A 21,100-nucleotide genomic window follows, 5' to 3' on the forward strand; every position below is an offset into this window, starting at 1 on the left:
TCCTCTGATTTGTGATACTTTCTCAATCTTTCATAACCTTTGAAGAGTCCTGACTGGTTATTTTGCAGACTATTTCTGAAGTTGTGCTTTTCCCAGTTTGGGTTTTGTCTGATGTTATATGCTGCTTCTCCAATCACATTGCTCTTGATTTAAATACAAATACATAATTCAAGAATGTTTTTTTCTCTGACGGACATTACCTGGGCAATCTTTTCTGATGTCAAATAATACACCTCTGCCGGGAATTAGTTTTTATTTGTGAAGCCTTTTCCGAGGCTCTTAATGTGGGCTTTTTTTTTTTTTTTCCTGGTTCCATCTTTGGAGGAGGTGAAGAACAATCCTCATTTCGAGCCCCCTCCTCAGGATTCAAACTGACAGCAAAGGAATAGGTGTGCTTCCCTCAGGTCTGGGAGACCAATCACAGAGGCAGGGCCACACTTTGGCCCATGCAGAGATGTCTCTGGTTTTTTGAAATGAGAGCAAGGCTCTTCAGCCAAAGGTTCTGTCTCCTCCCTTTTTAAAATTAAAAAAAAATTTTTTTTCATTAAACATTTTTTTAAATATTTATTTATTTATTTCTGAGACAAAGAGAGACAGAGCATGAGCAGGGGTGGGGCAGAGAGAGAGAGAGGGAGACACAGAATCTGAAGCTGGCTCCAGGCTCTGAGCTGTCAGCACAGAGCCCGACGCCGGGCTCGAACTCACAAACTGTGAGATCATGACCTGAGCTGAAGTCGGTCGCTCAACCAACTGAGCCACCCAGGTGCCCCCTGTCTCCATCCTTTCCAACATGGAAACTCCTCTTCTGAGTTGCTGAGCACGCAGGTACCCACCTCTGCAGGTTTGCCTGTCAAACGCTTGCTTTGGGTTTGGGCTTAGCCTCTTACTCTTTAAACAAAGGGAGTAGAGACCCAGCGACATCTCCAAATGCACTCTCTGCCTTTTGAAGCTTTGAGAGGCTCCTTGCACGGGCATAAATCAAAGGAGAGGGAGCTTACTCATTTAGCTCATCAGAAAAATCCCACTGTCATCATGTCACATACAAGAGTCTATTCTTTTAATAGCTTTATTCTTTTCCCGTTAGGAAAGGAATTATTCCAGGCACTCATTCCATACTGTATATTAGCCATTTCATTTTTCACAGAGGGAAAAAAGTACCTTTCCACACATGATTAATACTGCAGTTGAATACCAGAAGAGCCGACCATGTGCTGGCTTTGGGCCATCCATCAGCAATTTAACATCTGTAATCTAGCCACAGTGAGTCACTGCTAACATCATGAACAAATCATGGCTGGTCCGTGGTCAGAGCAGTTAATGGACCTTGTGTGAGTAGAACACGTATTCTCTCCTGGGATCTGAAAATGAGGATGGCCTATAAGGAAAGCCACATATGAGAGGACCCATAGAGTTTTGTCTTTAAAACATGCCCTTTTTTAAAAAGTTTATTTATTTATTTTGAGAGGGAGAGAGAAAGAATGAGTGGGGGAGGAGCAGAGCGAGAGGGAGAGAGAAGAGAGGGAGAGAGAGAGAATCCCAAGCAGGCTCTGCATTGTCAGCGCAGAGCCTGATGTGGGGATTGGACTCACGAGATCATGACCTGAGCCAAAGTCAGACACTTAACTGACTGAACCACCCAGGTGCCCCAAAACATTCCTATTATATTCTTGCCAATGGGAGTTCAAAGCCCTCTTCTTCTCCCCTTAAAGGAGATCAGGAAGACAAGAAAGGCTCATGTTCTAGAGACAAGGGGGCAAGAATTGTCAGAATGGGGCTGTTTGCAGGATCGGAACAGTGGCATAAATATTCTCTGATTTTTTTCTCCAATGGGTCTGAATTGATAGCACAAGTTGGAACCAACTGGATGGGGTTGGCATCCCAGTTCACAACTGAGCATTTGTCTTTGGATGAGCCGCTTAACCTCTCTGGCCTCCTGTTATCTCTGGGATCTATACCCACAGCCCAGGGCCCGTGTGTGAGGCCCCGTGGAGCTGCACTAACATATGTCCTGGTGCCTGACGCATAGTAGGTATTCACAGAACATATGTTTCTGCTCTTCCCTGCCTCTGTCCTCTCCAAAGAGAACTACGTGTCTTGGTCAGGATTAACCTATCAAGACAACTTTTCTGGAAGTTAGTTGAAGGGCAGATCCTGTAGGGGAACATGAATAGCTTTATAAATTGCCTTCAAAAGTCGCACCAAATCCTTTAGTCAGTTTTAAAGGAACTGTTTACCGCTGCATATGGCAGTCATTATTTGGAATAATAAACCCTCTGAGAATCTGAACATTCATGGGCCAACAGATGGGTCAACTTGCTTCGCAATTTAACAAAGTAATTTATTTCAATCACCGGGACAGGGCATGTGAAGATTACTAATTCAGTTCACAAGCAAAAGGAACAAACACCAATACGTGGCTGAATTGTGCAGCCATTATGGAAATGCACACCTGTTCAATTGGTTTTGAGACGGTCTTCATTTCGATTAGTCTTTCCTTTCCTTCCAAGGTGTGTATAAATTGCCGTGGATTCTTCTGCCGAAACTCATGTGCTAATTGGCGTCAGGATGAGATAAAGATCTCAGGGAAAATTTATACCATAGCGCAGGTAAAATTAAGGTCATCAAAGTCGGCGTTGGGAAGTAAAACAGGTGTATCAGAAGTATATTCTTATAATAATTGGGCAATGTGTTGTTCTTTCTTCTTGAAGTAGTCTGCCCAGGGTTTAATAGGGAAGGAAAAAAAGCCAGGATCTTCCATCGTTCATCTTCGGATCTGCTTAAATCTTCCACATCTTGACCTCCTCTCTCTTTCTCCATCCATGCTTGCTCGGGCCAAAGGGAGCAAGGAATAGAAAAGGAGGTCAGAGAGTTTCTCAGGATGTCTGTTTGTGCTCAGAAGTGGAATTCAAGGTGTTAAAAAGAACTGGAGTGGAATACCCCCGATCTTCCTATCTCTTCACCCCACACCCTCATACCGAATTGGACAGAACCTCCATGACGTTGTCAGGAAGCTTCCCACAGAAGATGGCGCTCACCATATGTTCGGTTAGATTGTTAGTGCTACAAGGATGGTTTCATTGTCCTTTTTGAAAGGAAGATACTTTTCTTTCTTCTATATAGCCTTCCTCCACTTTGAGAACTGCAGTTATTAATTCAAAGTAAATGACTTCTCTCTTCCTCACCATCCCTCCCTGAATATTTATTTTTTGAGTTGCCTTCTCTCTGCCAGAGGCCAGGCTGGCCACTGTGCTTTTAACCCCACATCATCCCTCAGACAGCGGGGAGATGGAGGAAGATAAGGCAATTATCGTTCAGCGGAGAGATTGCTACAGTTGGAAGTGAGTGTGGGTTATGAGGGGACACCGAGCCAGAGCTATTAGAAGACCTTTCTTTCTTTCTTTCTTTCTTTCTTTCTTTCTTTCTTTCTTTCTAAATAAGTCTCCGTGCATATGAGGACAGTGAATAAATATCCTGGTAGGGCTGCAAAATTGCGATGTATCTTGCAAGTTTATACTTACCAAATTTTCAACACCCACACAAACTCAGGGACTGTACATATAAACTCCTTTAAAGGCAGCGTCAAGTCTCAGTTTGAAAAATTCCACGGATTCAAGGTCTGGGCCAAGTGGCCCCCCCTCACCGCCGGGCCCACCTGGCCCTCCCTGTCCTGCCTTCTCAGCTCCCCTTAGCTCCATTTGGTCGGCCTACCTCCCCACATCCCTGCCCGGCCTCTCCTGAGCACTTTAAGCTCAAAGTATCTCAAACCCACATTTTCCTCCTGTCCTCAGTCACCAAATCAGTATTTCTGTCTCCAGTGCCTCTTGAGGTAGCACCACATTGTCATTCCCCTAGCGCTTTGGCCTTGTCATCGTTCCTGACACTCTGACCTGTTTTCAAGAACAGTTGGCTCTTCCTCTGCCGGTACCTCCAGCCCCACCTGCCCTGTCCCTCCTCACTGCCCCTTGCCTCAGCTAGGGCCCTGGGGCCGTTCACCTGCATTTTCTCAGGTCTGGCCAGAGGCGTCTCCTCCTCCAGCCTCTCACCCACATGCTCCACCTCTCGCCCACCTGGCAGACTGTTCCTCCTGGTACCCAGGCCTCCCCCAGCTCCCTCTGGCCCATGGAATAAAATTGAAACTTGCCAGCCTGAGGATCAGCCCTTTCTAGAAGAGTCACTTCCCATTCCTGTCTCTTATCCTTCCCTTTACACACTTTAAGTGCACAATAAGCAAGAATGCTGGCTGTTCCTCAATTTCATCTTTGCTTTTCCACCTCTGAATGCTTACGGACGCCGCTCCTCTGCGGGCGATCCACCGCTGAAATTCTGCTTGTTGAAACTCTATCCTTCCTTTAAAGTTCACTTCAAATGCTTCAGGAAACCGTCCCCCCTCTCCCTGCCCCCCTTGAGCCAGATGCACGGTTCTGTCTTTTGAACACTAGTAGCTCTTTGATTCTTTTACTGTCTTATGGAACCTATCTTTTCCTAACTTGCATTCAGCTCAATCCCAGTCCACACACACTTAGCAAGTACCTGTTAGGAGCCAGAGACTGGGGTATGTGCTGGGGGTAAGCAAGATAGATACAGAAGATCCCTTTCTGGGGCGCCTGGTGGCTCAGTCAGTTAAGCATCTGACTCTTAATTTTGGCTCAGGTCATGATCTCCTGGTTCAAGATTTCGAGCCCTGTGTTGGACTCCACACTGACAGCATGGAACCTGCTTGGAATTCTCTCTCTCTCTCTCTCTCTCTCTCTCTCTCTGCCCCTCCCTTGCTCTCTCTCTCTCTCTCTCTCTCTCAAAATAAATAAATAAACTTAAAAAAAGAAGATTCTTTTCTTCATGGAGTTTATAGTGTAATGGAGGAAGCTGACAGGTCAATAGTCAATTATAATAAGATGATCAAGTAAGATCGTATCCGATGGTAGTACAGAGATGGGCTTCTCACGTACACTGTAGGAGAAGCAGGCCCAGAGTGGGGGAGGAAGAGCCCACACACACAACCTTCATTTATTTATATTTTAACTTATCTCTTCTGGGTGGACATGTTCTTGAGGGAACCTGGCTCATACTGCTGTATCCCCTTTAGGTCGGAGTATGATGCCTACACATAGGCAATGAAACAGTGTGGAAAGATTTTTTTTTCCCCCAAATTACGTGTTAAGTCTTAAGTTTGCGGGAAGTTCCCTGGTGGAGAAATAAAAGCCTCAGGAGAAAAGTAAAATAGAGTAAAATGCAAAGAGGATTTCTGACAGTAAAGCTTGTACATATTTCCAGAGCTTGATTTGGCCAATATGCTGTCTCCACGTGGAGAGCTGTCTTCATCATTTGTCCCATTTTACAGCTTTCACAAATAAAGGTACAGGCTTTGGAGCTGAGATCAGGAAAAAGCCTCTGAAGTCCAATGGCTTTGCGGCACCATTAGTCCCCTCCGGAAACTGCCAGGACCTTTAGTAGAATGATTTATGTAGAGCCCACCGTAGGGGTTGGATAAGCAAATGCTGAGCACCGAACGTGGTAGAGTTTGAGGGAAACCTTCTCAATCTTATAATATGTTGGCTGGGATCTACAGACTGGCAAGCTGTTGGCCAAACCCTTTTCTTTTCCTTCTTGGGATTGGATGTGCGGTCCTCGCCTCACTTGTGGTTCGTTTGGTCAGGCGACTGAGTTCTAGCTCATGGAATGGGAGCAGGCCTGGTGGCCACCACCTCTGCCTTCAGGCTCTGTCTCTTTGCTGCAAAGTGCCCTGTGGAAGATGCAGTCAGAGATGGAAACGGTTAGGGTCTTTGCATTTCCATGTGAAAGCATCCAGCTTGCTTGGCATGCCATGTTGGGCTGTTCGGTGAGCAAGAAGAAAATTTCCACCATGTCAAGCCACCGAGACTAGGGTTATTTGTTAGAGCAGCTGGTGTCACCCTAACTAATACAATCCACCCTCCACCGTGTTCAGGAAAGTGACGACAAAGAAGCAAAAGCATCCCTGACGGGCTCACTGAGAGACCAGACTTGCCTTGTGCTGGGTTCGTTGCTTTGTCTCTGAATGCCCTCAGCGGGCCTCTGGAAGCTGTCGCTTTTAGATTTGTTCAATAGTATGTTTGAAGTTGTTCTGCATTAAATTAAAAAATCAGTAGTTTGAATGTGGATGCAAATTCCTAATAGCTTTAGCAACTGAAGAAAAATTTCCAGATGTTTCACAAAGCACTAAAATACTGTACATTGTTTTCTTTTTCAATGGGAAATTATTCACAGGGCAATAAAAAGTTGTTTTTTCAGTAAACAGATTATGTTTCAGTCTGCGGTGTGAACACTTAAATGGAACGATGCAATATGCCGCTTTTTTAAAAGAGGGTTTTAAACATGTCAGTACAAACCTTTCAGCCCTCTGTCCCATAAATTCCACTTTTTAAAATGAAATCAACCTGAGCCTTGTGAAAGCTCACACTACTATATCAAAACCAGTGAAATCTGCCTGTTTATTGCCGCTGATGGAATGTGGCAAAGAAACATTCTTTTCACATGGGACAATTTCTTCAACTTTACACCAAGTGAAATTTAATTGCTTTCGCTTCCTGGAATCATTAGGCATTAGTCCCTCTGGAGGCGGAGCCAAAAGGAGAAGGTGAAAAATACGTCTGTGTTTAATACATCTCACCTTGGAATTTTTATCCTTCTTCCCTCCCTTACTGGTGATGTAGCAGGTTCCAGCCTGGGAAGGCACGTCAGACAAATTTAAGGAGGAGGGAAATTATAAAAGAAAAGAAGCAACAGGTGTCCTGTTATGACCAGTAGCCCCCGCAGAGGTAAATGGCATTGAAAGCAATTCCCGATCATTGCTATCAGTCCAACACTTGGAAATTTCTGATTCTTTCAAGTTCATTTTTGGGGTGTGTTTTTCGTCTTCACACACAAAAAGGTAGTAAGTGCAGTACCAAGTCAGCAAAAAGAAGCACAGGCAAGCGTTTCTCTGGGCCGTGCTTGTATTCCTGGCCGGATGGTCAGAATTGGACGACACAAGTGCTGTGCAAGATTGGTATTTGTGTTGCGACAGATTGTCTCACTTTTCAACGGGATTCATGGATCCTTTTAGAGTTAGTTATAACCCATCTATTAGAGGTCTTCATGGAGTTTTTGAATGAGTGTTGCGGTGAATACTTGACAGGAAGAAGGAGAAAGGGTGAAATTAAAGGCCTTTGATGAAGTGACCACCCTAAATGAAGGTGAGCATTCTCTTCACGGACAAGGGAAGACAGAGGGGAACGAGAGCTACTGGGAACTCAGGGCTTCCAGATCACACTCCCTTTGTAGAGTGAGGTATACCTGTGTTACATGTCGTAAATGTCCCCGCTTCTGAGAGCCCTCATCCCAAGATAACCTGCAAAGCACTCATTGTGGTCCTTCTGAATAGATGTCTGAGATTTGAAGACCCTTCACTCTTGGGAGCCACCAAGGACGGGATACAGAGTTGAAAAATGTCCAAGGGGGAAAGCAGAGCAGGACTTTTTTGGGGAGAAAGGGGAAAAACAATTGTGAGAAGAGCAATGTCTTTACAGGCAGGAATTTCAATTTGTACGCATGTTGGTTTCACAGTTCAATAGAACTGGATTCTGAGCGTCCTGGAAATCAGGTTTGTTTTTTGTTTTTGTTTTTTAAAACAATGGGCACCATTCATTCCTAATGGAGATCTATGAACTCTGTGTGTGTTGTGTGTATTTAGACAATGAAGAAAATAATTATTTCCTATTAAAGCGTTTTACAATGTGGATAATTTGGGGTGCCCGGGTGGTTGAGTCGGTTGAGTGTCCGACTTCAGCTCAGGTTATGATCTTACAGCTCGTGAGTTCGAGCCCCACATCGGGCTCTGTCTGACAGCTCAGAGCCTGGAGCCTGCTTCGGATTCTGTCTCCCCCATCCCTAACCTGCCCCTCCCCCACTCACACTCTATCTCTCTCTCTCTGTCTCAAATATAAATAAACATTAAAAAAAATTTAAATGTGGATAATTTGGGTGCAAAAAAACCCCCAACTTGATTGAAGTCTCTATATTTCATTATGTTTGATTAGTCAGACTTCCGGTTTACTTTCAAGGCATATTTTTCAGAATAAGAGGATAGAAGGTATTTCATTTGATTGTTCATTAGCTTCATTTTAAGCTAATAAATATTTATTTTTTAAGTTTTTAAATTTATTTTGAGAGAGAGAGAGAGTGAGTGAGCATGAGCAAGGAAGAGACAGGGAGAGAAGGAGAGAGAGAATCCCAATCAGGCTCTATGCTGCCAATGTAGAGCCTGATGCAGGGCTCGAACTCACGAACATTGAGATCATGACGTTAGCTGAAACCAAGAGCCGGATACTTAACTAGCTGAGCCACCCAGGCTCCCCAAGCTTATAAATATTTAGATAGCTGGTTTTGGGGCCTCCATCTGTCCTGTTGAGCCAGGCCTCACAACTCTAAGGGGAGGGACCATCCTAAAGATCCTCAGCCTCTTCCTTTTCTCTCCTTTACATCCAGCAGAGAATAAAGATTTTCCCCCTCCAAAGCCCTCCCTGAATTTGCTTCAGGGGCTTCCACTCCAATGTAAAGTTTAGTTTAGGAGAAGTTTCTCCTTATTAAGAACTTTGTCCCACAAGGAAGGAATGCTTTCTGAGGGCCCATGTATAGTTTCTCTTCTAGGCTTTGGGGAGGTTATACTAGCCAAACAGATCCAGTCTCTGCTTTATGAGGCTTAGTGGGGAGACAGACATTTAAAACCAGACTAACTCAACAGCCACTCATCTACCATGTGGTCAGTGTGAGGAGGTCTGCCGAGGAAGGTTACAGAGTCTGTGAGGGTGCATGAGGCAGAACCTGGCAAGATTTCTTTATTGACTCTTTCTGCCAAGACTTGACAGTTGAGTAGGATTTGATTGGGAAAAACAGACATGAAGACTATTTGGGGCAGAGCTGTAGTTCAGGGAGGCTGGGAATGGGCAGCTGGTGGGGGAGGAGGTTGGGACAGGTGATGGGGTGGGTGATAAACAGGCTGGTCATACACGTAGGGAAAGTAGAGTGGTGGGAAGTCAGTATGTAGTACAAAGGTTTGGAATGGGCCTTGCCAAAATCAAAGTTGCTTGCAAAGATTTGAACCTGTTCATCCTGGGGGGTTCCAAAAACATTTTTTTGTGTGTCACCTGGGCTGAATATCCTCTTGATGGGGCTGCAAGCAGAACTTTGTGGACCATGGTAAGACTTCACGTAGTGATCTGAGAACAATGGGAAGACATCAGAGGGTTTTAAATAGAAGGGTGTCTTATCAAGTTTATCAAGTGCCACCAACAAAACTGTCATCTTGACCCAACAGAATCAGTAGCTCCCAATGTTGAGACTTAAAGGCTTTGCAAAGAATATTATAATGTGTGCATTACACATTATAATTACAGAAAAGTTTCTGTTGTCATTGCTTGTGAAAGCCATGACTGCTGCCTAAATTAAGAAAAAATATGAATAATATGAATAACAATGGGGGGGTTTCCTTTCTTTAGGTTAAACTTTTTTGGGGGGAAGAAAAACATCATTTTCTTTTTAAAGAAAAGAAACATTTAGAAACAATTTTTAGAAACTGTTTCAAAGGGGAAGGGGTTACCAATGTTTATAGCTTCCCTATCGACAATAGCCAAAGTGTGGAAAGAGCCCGAATGTCCATCGATGGATGAATGGATAAAGAAGATGTGGTATAGATATACAATGGAGTATTATTTGGCAATCAAAAAGAATGAACTTGCTATTTGCAACTACGTGGATGGAACTGGAGGGTATTATGCTAAGTGAAATTAGTCAGAGAAAGACAAGTATCATATGACTTCACTCATATGAGGACTTTAAGAGACAAAACAGATGAACATAAGGGAAGGGAAGCAAAAATAATATAAAAACAGGGAGGGGGACAAACCATAAGAGACTCTTAAATATGGGGAACAGAGGGTTACTGGAGGGGTTGTGGGAGGGGGGATGGGCTAAATGGGTAAGGAGTATTAAGGAATCTACCCCCCAAAATCATTGTTGCACTATATGCTAACTAACTTGGAGGTAAATTAAAAAATAAGTACATTTAAAAAAAAGGGAGAAGGGATTAGTGAAACATGAGGACATTTGATCTGCCTAATTGCTGTTCAGTCTAACAGCACACAGCTACACTAAAAGAGAACTGAACTCAGTATTTGACTTATAACTGTTTGGGACCAATTGATTTTTGCAGTAATCTCACTCCCTAAAAAAATTGTATTCTTAAAAGAAACTCATGGTGAGAGGAGCAGAAGCTAACGCTGACATATCAGTCTTTGATATGGAGGTACAGTAGGCAGACATGAATTTTCCCAGATTAAAAACAAATGTGTAATGGAAGTTGAAATATAAAGAATTTCTCCATTTATCTTCTTGACTAAAGGGAGAAAAAAGCATCATACACACTGTAGATCATTTGAGTTTTAGGCTGATGATTTGAAACATTTTTATAATAATTCAGTGGCTCTTTTTGAATATCCAGATGTTAATAATGGTTCCCTGCTATGTGATTAGGAATGAATCTGCCAAGGAAAAATGAAGCCTTCTCTCTTGGGGAAAGTTGAGTTACTTCTGTTATTTTCCCAGGCTTCCTGGGGAAGTCTATCAACATACGAATAAATGATGGGAATAGGAGTCTGGCTGGTCACCACGGAATTATCGGCCTTGTTTTTTGAGTTAGACCTTTATTATTTACACACTCAGTTTGAAATACGACAAATGTAGTAACCTTCCAATGATTTTATTCCTTGAAATCCAGCAGTCCTTATAGGTTTTGAGGTTGGAAAGCCTGTGCTATTTTAAGAAAAGTTTCTGTTGTCATTGCTTGTGAAAGCCATGACTGCTGCCTAAATTAAGAAAAAATATGAATAATATGAATAACAATGGGGGGGTTTCCTTTCTTTAGGTTAAACTTTTTTGGGGGGAAGAAAAACATCATTTTCTTTTTAAAGAAAAGAAACATTTAGAAACTATAAACCTCTCTTAGAGACGTCTCTCAGAGTAACCAGCTTGGATGGTTTTTGTTTTATTGCTCTGTGCCTGATATGGCACTTGCTTTAGTTTTCTCCTTAGTATCGAAGGTACCATGCTAAGGCATCTTCAGTCTAGAATCCCTTTCAGGATAATTGTGTTCAAGCATTAAAATACTTCATGTGGTCTTTATCTACTTTTGCAATCTTCATGTATACTTAGGAATTGGAACATTTCTGTTAGAATACTTAAAAATGAAGATTTAAATAAAAAGGCCTCTAGATCAGAGGCTTTCAAGGCATGGTCCAAGGACTGTTTCCTGGGAATCCACAAGATCAAAGTGTTTTCATACTGATAGTAAGATGTTATTTTCCTGTTTCACTGTCCTGGCGTTTACACTGAAGGTACAAAAACAATGGCGGGTCAGCTTGCCGGCTCCTTAGCATAAATCAAGGCCAGGCACCAAATTGTACTAGTGAGCATGTGTTCACCACCATGTACTTACAGAGGGAAAAAAGCCACTTTTACTTAGGAACACCCTTGATGAAGGTGTAAAAAGTATTCATTGTATTAAAACTTGACCCTTAAGTGTACATCTTTTTAATGCTCTGCGTGACAACATGGGACATGAGCGTTAAGGCTTCTCCTGTACCTTGAAGTACAGTTGTCTTGAGGAAAGGTCTTGTGAGATACTCTGAGCCAGGAGCTGAACAGTCACTTCCTCCACGGAGTCCCCCTTTTACCTGCAAGAATAACACACACACTGTGGATATTTAGACTTGGCAGATGTAGTGGGTCTTTTTTATGAGAATAAACAAAATATGCTTTTTATGTCAAAGAAGTCACTGATTATATGTATGGCTAATAATGAATGTAAGCTTTCAAGAGAAAATTGGAATTTGGGAAAACTTGTATTCAGCACCATGAGCTTGATAAATTCAGAATATTTAAAGACTTTTCTGATGACATCAGAGGTGATAGTAAAGCATGCAATACCTTAGATATTGTAATATTAAATGGGATAATATTTGGAAGAGTGAACCAACACTTCCCCAACAACCAACAGTCAATGTGAAGAAATCATGCATGGGTAAAAGAGTCACGTAAGGTGCAAAGTAGAAAATGGATTTTAATGTAATGAAGTATCAAAAGTTAATTTTTATGGTTTCAGACTCTATAGTATAACTAACCTTTAAGAAATTACCACTTGTTGAATGTTGGTGTAGTATCAAAGAAGAAGATCCACAATTATCTGATAAAATTACCAAAATGTTTTCCCTTTTAACCAGTTAATCATGATGGTAGACAATCAAAACAATGTATCGCAGCAGAATGAAAGTAGCAGCAGATATGAGAATCCAGCTGTGCTAAGTTAGACAAAAAGAAAAATTAGATCTGCAAAACTGTAAAATCATGCCATTCCTATTACTCAACTTAATAAAAAAATAATTATGGGGCCCCCGGGTGACTCAGTGGGTTAAGCGTCTGGCTTTGGCTCAGGTCATGATCTCACGGTTCATGGATTTGACCCACGTCGGGCTCTGTGCTGACAGTTCGGAGCCTGGAGCCTGCTTCAGATTCTGTGTCTCCCTCTCTCTCTGCCCCTCCCTCACTTGCACTCTCTCTCTCAAAGATAAACAAACATAAATTTTTTTAAAAGATTTAATTGTGGTAAAATACATATAACATAAAATTTACAGTCATCACCATATTGAAGCGTATAGTTCAGGAATGTGGTGCATTCACATTATTGTGCAATCAATCCGTACAACTCTTTTCATCCTGCATCAGTAAAACCATACCATTAAACAACAATTCCCCGTTTGCTCACTCCTCCCCAGCCCCTGGCAACCACCCTTCTACCTTCTGTCTCTATAAATTTGACTACTCTGGGTACCTCATATAAGTGGAATCACAGTATTTCTTTTTTTATGACTGGCTTATTTCACCTAGTATGCATTTTTGTTCGTTTTGGGAGATTAAAAAATGCTATTTATGTTAACATGCCCTTATTGTTATTTTAACGAACGGTAAATACTTTACAATTCCCAGTTTTAAATTCTAATACAATCAGTACCGACAGATAAAAATCAGCTCTTTGCAATGCTCAGTAAATTTTTCAGAGTATAAAGGGGCCCTTAAGGCAGAACGTTTGAGAGCCACTGTTGTTCTAGATACATTGTGTCACGGAAAGCTTATCACTCTGTATGGTTCAGAGAGCCTGAGTCATTTCTCAACATCCTACAGCTAGCAGATGCCCGAACTCAGATGCCACCTCTTTCAGGAAGCTTCCCCAGAGCTAAGTGCGCTCTCTTCTCCTCTCCAGGTGTCTTACACACGTTTTGATTGTGCCAGCAGGTGCACTACCGTGGTTTTAATTCTTTGTTTTTCTTCCCACCCTATGATGGCTATCATGGCAGGAACTGTACGATGTTCACTTTGCATCTCTATTTATTCTGTATTTATATTAACTGAATACTTAATAAGTGGATGGATGATGAAAGCCAGATGGTGGCCAACAAACTTTGAAAGTTACAGGTCAGCTGTATGTCCAAGTGCATGACGCGGAATTTTAAGGGGCTCTGAACTGAATATTGTTAATGGTTATTATAGAGTTTAATGGGTTTGAGAAGAAATACCTTTCATGTGGAACTTGTCATTTCATAGATTTCATTGTTCAGTATGAGCTTAACGTTAAATGTTAGGTAATTAATATTCTAGTGAGTACTTTGGAAAGGCACAAAATTGCGAAGGTGGCGCTCTAATGCGGAAATTTGAAAAATTTTGTCTTATTCCCAAATAGTATTACTTCTGATGAATGAGTTTTCTTGCGGTCCTCCTTTTGTACCTCTGCTGATTAGAAGAAATCTATTGGCTGAGATTCCTCGAAATCTTTATAACATGTGCAAATATGAATTAATACAGAATATAAGAATGTCATAGTATGGGGTTTGAAAGCCAGTGCTAATATAGCTTAACAAATGTTTTTTAAAACCTCATCTTTTCTTCACAATGGCTTTATTTCTTACTTGTTGAAAACATGCTTTAAAGTCTTTCTCTTGATAGATGTTCTGTTTCTCTAAGACATGGAACCACTGAGGAAAGTTTTTGAACTTGATTATAAAGAGTCTGTGTTAAAGATTAAAAACTCGTGGAATGACACATTAAACCCTCGCACTCTTCATATGTTATTAGTAATAAACACAGTTAATACGTATAGATGCTGCCATGATAAAGAGATTTTCAGTGCTGTGAACATTGTTTTCTGATTTACTATGATTTGGGTATTTATTGATCTAGGACTATTTCCAGCCTGAAGTTATTAGGGTTTGGGGTCTAAATTAGGCAAGATATCAGAAGATCTTAAATTCCATAGGGAAGAGTGTCTGGGAAATGTGCCTTTTGCTGGTCTCTGAGGAGTAAAGCTTTTGATCTTCTGCATACTTGGTTTTGATTTACCTCCAAAGCCACGTTGACCACTTTGGTGCTCACGGCTACAGCAGAGTCTTTTAACTAGAGTGATAGGGCAGGCTTCAGTTCCCGTTGCATTCAGACCAGATGCAGGTCTTGTCTTCCCCTCCCCACTTGAAGAGTGTGGGGAGGATGCCTTATGAATAATGTCTTCCTCCTAGGGACCTGGTCCAGGGATCAGAATTTTTTGGAAGTGAGTTGGCCTGCTCTTTATCTAACCCTGTTTAGCTCTGAAAATCACAAACTGTCTGAATTGAAAGGGAATCAAAGACAAAGCTATCCAACACGCCTCTTTCACGGTAAAGAAACTGGGAACTAGAGAGACTAAGTAATTTGCTCGGTCAGTTGTGAATTGGTGACTGAAACTCAGGTCCCTCATTAGAAGTTCGGTTTTCTTTCAGCTACCAGCTAATGGAGAATGTTCGTGGACTTCTTGGAACATAGTCCTGGAGTGTATAGTGAAGTGAGGTCAAGCCCACCCCAACTCCTCTCTCCCTCTCTCTCTCTCTCTCTCTCTCTCTCTCTGTCACACACACACACACACACACACACACACACACACACACACACAGCATTCCAGTCTCAGGTCCAACCCTCAGCAGCTCTGTGACCATACTCAGCTCACTTATGGAAACTTCGGCTCTAGGAGGTGATTGTCTCCGCAGAGATGCTCGTTCCTGCGTGGGCTGTGGTGTGGATTCCATGAGACCATGTATGTGGAAGCCCTCTGTGAGCTGTAAAACGTGGATGAGCATAATGTAGTGGCAGTAACAGAAAGCCAAGCCCTGAAATGCTTTAGTGTGTGTACAGGTACAAGAAATTTTGCGAGGTGGTGGTGAAGCCTGCCGTGTGTTCTCCTTTGCATAACTCACAACTCTGTAATTATAATATTGTTATAACCAAACAGGCAGTCCTCCCCCTTCCTCTCCTCATCCCTGGCAGCTTCTTAAGCCCAATTCTCAATTTCAGACCTTGCTGGAGGTCCCCGTGGGCCTTGGGTTTGTTATTTCAAAGCTATGATAAAAAGAGTTTAAAGGTATAGACATGTTTAAGAAAAATATACTTATTGTTCTGGGCCTTTTCATTCACTCTGTGATATCTGACAACCTTGTTATACTTGCTAGAGCTGTGGGCTGTGGGGTTTTCGGTGGGGTGGGGCAGCTGGGTTTTGACCCCTGCTCTGCTCTGTGTCCCTTTGGATCACTGTGTAAAATAAGAAGGCCGGCTCAGAGGACCTCTTAAGGCCCTGTCTCAGCCAGCCCAGGCTGCCCTAACAAAATACCATATACCGTGTGGCTTAAACAATGGGAATTTCTTTTCTTATAGTTCTGGAAGCTGGATGTCTGACACCAGGGTGCCAGCGTGGCTGGGTTCTGGTCAGAGTTCTCTTCCAGGTTCCCCAGACGGTTGGCTTCTCTGCGTCCACACACAGCAGAGAGAGAGAGAGAGAGAGAGAGAGAGAGAGCAGTTTGAAAAAAGAGTTTTGTTTTTGTTTTGTTTTGTAACCCCACTTTTTATTTCTTACATGAGTTAAGAGACAAAGGCATGCAAAATAATAACTATCCATGTTACAGGGCACACAATATAGAGAGAGTTAATTTGGGACATCAATAACAGAAAGGGAGAACAGAGCTTTCCGGGGCAGAGTGGGGGGAAGAGTTGGGGCGTGGTGACTTTGTACCCTACTGAAGTTAAGTTGGTATCAGCTCAAACCAGATTGTTACAAATTTAGGACGCTAAATGTAATCCCCATGGTAACTCTAAAGAAAGCATTTAACAGATACACACAACAAGAAATGAGAAGGGAATCGGGTTCACTGTAGAAAATCAACTTCATTCCCAAAAAAGCAGTAATGGAGAAAACGAGAGACAGCAAACGGTAGAAAACATAAAGAAAACAAATAACAATATGGCAGAAGTTCTTCCTTATACTAATTACTTGAAAAGCAAAAGGATTAGACTTTCCAAACAAAAGACAAAACTTGGCCAAATGGATAACAGACAAACAAACAAAAAATGGCTCTTTTCTGGTAAGGGCACTCATACAATCATGAGAGGCTCGTCTTCACCATCTCATGTGAACATAATTTTCCCCCCAAAGCCTCACCTCCAGATACCATCATGCTGGGGGTTAGGAGTTTCAACATAATGAATTTTGGTGGGTGGCGGGGTGGTGGGGGTGGGAATGCAATTCAGTCCATAGCAGCCTCTTCTAATCGAAAGGCTGGGAGTCAACATTACATGTAGAATGTAATGCTAAGTACTGAGAGATACCAGAAAATTCTTGGTACAGAAAATCCATAAGAGATCTAACTCCTAAGGAGAACATAGCCCATTTGGAAAGCAACTGTAGTACAAAGCCATATGAGGAACAAGGGCCTGCAGAAGTTCAGAAGACCGAGAGAGCACTTAAGGCTGGGAGAATTAGGATGGCTTCCTGGAGGAGGTGGCATCGAGTTGGATTTTGAAAGGCAGCAAGATGTCAGTAAATGATGGTGGGTGTGGGGTAGGTGCCAAGTGACAAGCACAGAGATGGAACAGATGAGATGAGAGTTGGAGAACAGATGAGTCAACCTGCTGGCCTTGAGTTTAGTTGGAGATAGTCCCGGAAATACTGCTTCAACTCAGACAATCCTAAAAGCCAAGCTGAGAGTTTTGGAACCTATGTGATGCCTGGAGAACCTCTTTATTTTATTAACAATCAAAGTGGACTTTGGGGAAAAGTAACCCTACTGCAGAGATGGGACTGGCTGGGGCAGAGAAAAGATGAACAGAGAGACCAGTCTGGAGCCTATAGAGAAGTGGTAACTTCTCACTTTCTCTTAAACATCTAGGATGTCCGTTGCAAAAAACAAACAAACAAAACAAAAAAACCAAAAACAGCCTTGGACTTATTCACCACTGGAAGCTGCAACCGTCCTTCTGGTTTTGGCTTCTGCTTTGGGTAATCAGATTTATTTCCTCTTGTCAAGCATTCTACTCTGTTGACATAGTAGACAGAGGCTCTGGGTACATCCTGATAGGTGTCTGTAGCCAGGACAAGAAAAATGTTGTTTTTAGGAGCAACTGACACAGGGGAGGACTAGCATTTCACCGGTCCCTGCAAACCACCGCTTTGGCAGGACTGGAAGGAAAGCATGAAGAAGAACGTGCTCGACATACGTGACATCTTAGGAGCCGTCCTCTTGAAGGATAGATGACTTTTAGTCCAGTTCTCTGTATCCCTGACTCCTACAAGTTGAGGCAGGCAGTCTGTTTGCTTTTGTAATCCAAAATTCCTTAGGCTTCTCCTGCTCTTGAACCTGACTGTTTCCGGCCGCATGGCAGGGGCACCTGTGCCCTCCTGTCCAAGCCTCCTGATCTTATGTATGGGTCTATTTCCCGTGGGTTCACACACAGCTCTCAGGGCCCCTTTTGGTGCCTGTTTCCTGCAAAGGCACTGGAGAATGCTGATTCCTGGACACTGATTATTGGAGTTTCTGAAGATTTCAGAAGCTACCAGGCCTCCTTCAGCTCTCACTCTACTAGAGCCACTTTGTGGTCAGGTAGAAATGGGGAGAGGTGGTCCACGGTTTCCCCTCGGGGTCTTTGGTGTCTCTGGCTGGAGCTAAGAGCACAGACCTTCCTCCTTCCAGGCTGTTTACTTCCTGATAACAAACACGCGAACCCTCTGGTCCGCAAGATTTGCAGATGCGGCCGGACCCTGAATCACAGAGCCCGAGTCCTGCCACAACGCACGCCAGCCCTTACAAGGTTTGCTTGTGCCCTGACTTGGTTGTGTAAGCTTAAAGCTGGCTGGGACAGCGGAGCAGGTGCCAGGGGCACCGACGGCAGCTGCTCCCAGGGTGTTGGGGGCTCTCTGGTGGGCCAAAGGGTGGCCCAGAACCGCATGTAGATCTGAGGCAGCAGCCAGGAACGTTTTCATTTTCACAACCCCCCAGAGACAGGCTGGGTTTTCACAGTATCAAGACAGAGCTGGGGTTCTCAGAGGGATGAGCTCTGTGACAAGACTGTTGGCAGCTGAGTCCACTGGGTTCCTGGGGACGGTAAGGGACAGCGATGCAGGACAGTTGTCCTGATACACCTGTGCCAGACCTGCCACAGCACCACATACCGTATGGTCTCATCGTGCCCTGTTTGGTCCTCCTGGACATATCTGCTGCTGATTCCATCTGAGCTCATGCTGCGCTTCCTCAGTCATTTCGGCTTTTTATCATCCACTTTATTACCCACCTATTGACCTATCCCCTACTGACAGATATTTGGGTTGCTTTTAATCTCTTGCTGTTTTCACAGTGGTGCCATAAGTTATATCTAGCATACATCATTTCACAGATGAGCAAAGTACTTGTAAAGGGCAATACCGTTCTCGAAGCAGAATTGCTGGATCAACCAGTATGTTCACTTAAACTTGAGGTAAATATTACCCAGTTGTTTTCTGTAGAGGCCATCCCTCTCTCCACTCGCACCAGAAATGTATGAGAGTTTCCATTATCTCACGCTCGTATCAACACATTCTATTTTTAAGCTTCTTTGTCTTACCAAACTGACCTGTGAAAAAAATGTTTTCTCGTAATAGTTACAGTTTGTTTCCTACTATCCTGAAAGAGGTTTTGCACCTTAAGAGAGCACCTTCAAAAATCACGTACCACCCAGCCCTTTCTGAGTAGGCAGAGGACAGAAGGGAAAAATAATTCAGAAACCGAGGTCTCAACCAGCTGAAAGATCACTGTCATACGTTCCTTGAGGACGAGCACGTGCCTTTTTCCGTTTCATCTCCACTGGCGCACAAAACTCACCATAAATGTGTGTCAGGTTGAATTTGCGTCACTTTGGTGTAAGAGGGGAAGTCTTTTTCATATCTGCCCTTCAAAACTTTGATGTTTTCCTTTCAAGAGTTTGGAAGTGCTTTCCTGAAAAATTCAGTTCAAAGAGTTCAAGTTTCGATTCTTGTTAGAGTATTACCTCCTGAAGGCTCCCTTCAACAATAATGCCATTATTTCCCCGACTTTGTTGTTGTCTTTCCAGAATCATTGTGCATCTGTGAAGAAGGTGTCGGAACCACACGGCTCTGAGGGCATGGGGAGAAAACATTCTGTGGACCGTCTGGACTCCAAAGGTTGAAGAAAAGTTTCTCAACAGCCTGCATCTGCTACCAAAGTTTTCATGTTGCACGAGCCAGTATTAAACGTCAGTGAATTACAGCTTTTTGGTGCATTAACCTTAACTTTAAGACATTTACCAAAGGAGTTCTAATCACTGGAGCCCAGGGGAAACATTAGTATTATAATCTATACTGCAGCCCAGTATTGAAAACTTTATTAGCATGCGGGATGATATATCAAGATCTCTAAAAAAAATGAATCATTTTCGCAATTTGTCTTTGCAACCATTAAAACTTTCTATAAACACAGATCTATGCATCCAATAAAGAGCATCCAATATGATGCTTTTTGTATGCTCAAATATTTCAAAATTTAGGATAACAGTGGTAGTGGCAATGAAACTGATATCTATGTTCCTTGTTCTGTCCCCCCTCGGGCATAGAGAAATATCTGTTTTTAGCCACCAGGTTCCATGCTAGATGCCATGTAAAAAAAAGATTATGGATCGGATCTCATTGCCTCTCTTCTTCCCTTCCTGCTTCCTTGTCTTCTTTCCTCCCCTCAGGTAGATGCAGTCAAAAGCGTATGTAGGTGTGCTTCTGGTTTTTCTAAGCCTTTGTACAAAATACATTATTTTTTTTCTGAAAACCTTTTCATTGGCAACAAACCCTAAGAAAGTAGTTGACTCCACAGCCCAGAAATAGTGGTTACAACACCACTTTCTTGTGCAAAAAATCTTCTTTTCGCGTGTCCGAGTGCTCGATATTCTAACGTTAGGGTTTTTATCCATTTAGTTTATTTGTTAAATATTTTTTAATGTTTGTTTATTGTTGAGAGAGAGAAAGAGAGGACGTGAGCAGGGGAGGGGCAGAGAGAGAGGGAGACACAGAATCCGAAGCAGGCTCCAGGCTCCGAGCTGTCAGCACAGAGCCCAATGGGGGGCTTGAACTTGACAACCGCGAGCTCATGACCTGACCAGTTAAGTGGAACACTTAACTGAATGAGCCAGGCGCTCCTTGCCTTCCTTTGAATTACTAGCCTTGGCACTATGGCTTTAAACATGAAATGGACTGGCAGGGTCAGAGTCGTGTATTGGAGTGTCTGTTAATTTAGATGCTGTGTGATGTTGAAGCTGAACCACATGACACTGAGCCCGTCAGAATAGATGGTGTGTACATACTAACGAGCACATTGGATGCTTCATGTGGGGAAGACATGATTGTAAATGGGAATACAACCAAATGAACATATAACACCGAAAGTTTGGCAATGCAAGGAACAGTTATCCGGGGCCAAGAGTGAGAAAACAGATGGGTACTCGGACTAGACCACCCAGGCGGGGACAGCCAAGGTGCTCATCACGGTGGTGTGGATGATTGTCCAGTCAACTCCCACCTCCTGCTCTCCTTGCGAAAGATCTTGGGTGAGAGAGGGTCCAGATACAGGAGGCAGAAGGTCATCAGTAGAGACACTCCACTGGGGTCGCCCTGAAGCTAACTTGTTCCCAGTTGAGATGACTTTCC

General features: G+C 43.0%; 1 long non-coding RNA gene across 1 annotated transcript in view; it reads left to right on the forward strand.

The window, feature by feature from the left end:
* LOC106985507 (uncharacterized) overlaps window positions 1–20,546 on the forward strand; it is a 71,934-nt gene extending 51,388 nt beyond the window's left edge. Inside the window, exon 3 of the long non-coding RNA XR_001431917.3 lies at window positions 19,501–20,546. This is a non-coding gene — a long non-coding RNA (uncharacterized LOC106985507). The remainder of the gene's footprint in view (window positions 1–19,500) is intronic.
* Window positions 20,547–21,100: the final 554 nt, after the last annotated feature.

This window comes from Acinonyx jubatus, chromosome A2, assembly GCF_027475565.1.
Source record: "Acinonyx jubatus isolate Ajub_Pintada_27869175 chromosome A2, VMU_Ajub_asm_v1.0, whole genome shotgun sequence".
In the NCBI taxonomy this organism is placed as follows: domain Eukaryota; kingdom Metazoa; phylum Chordata; class Mammalia; order Carnivora; family Felidae; genus Acinonyx; species Acinonyx jubatus.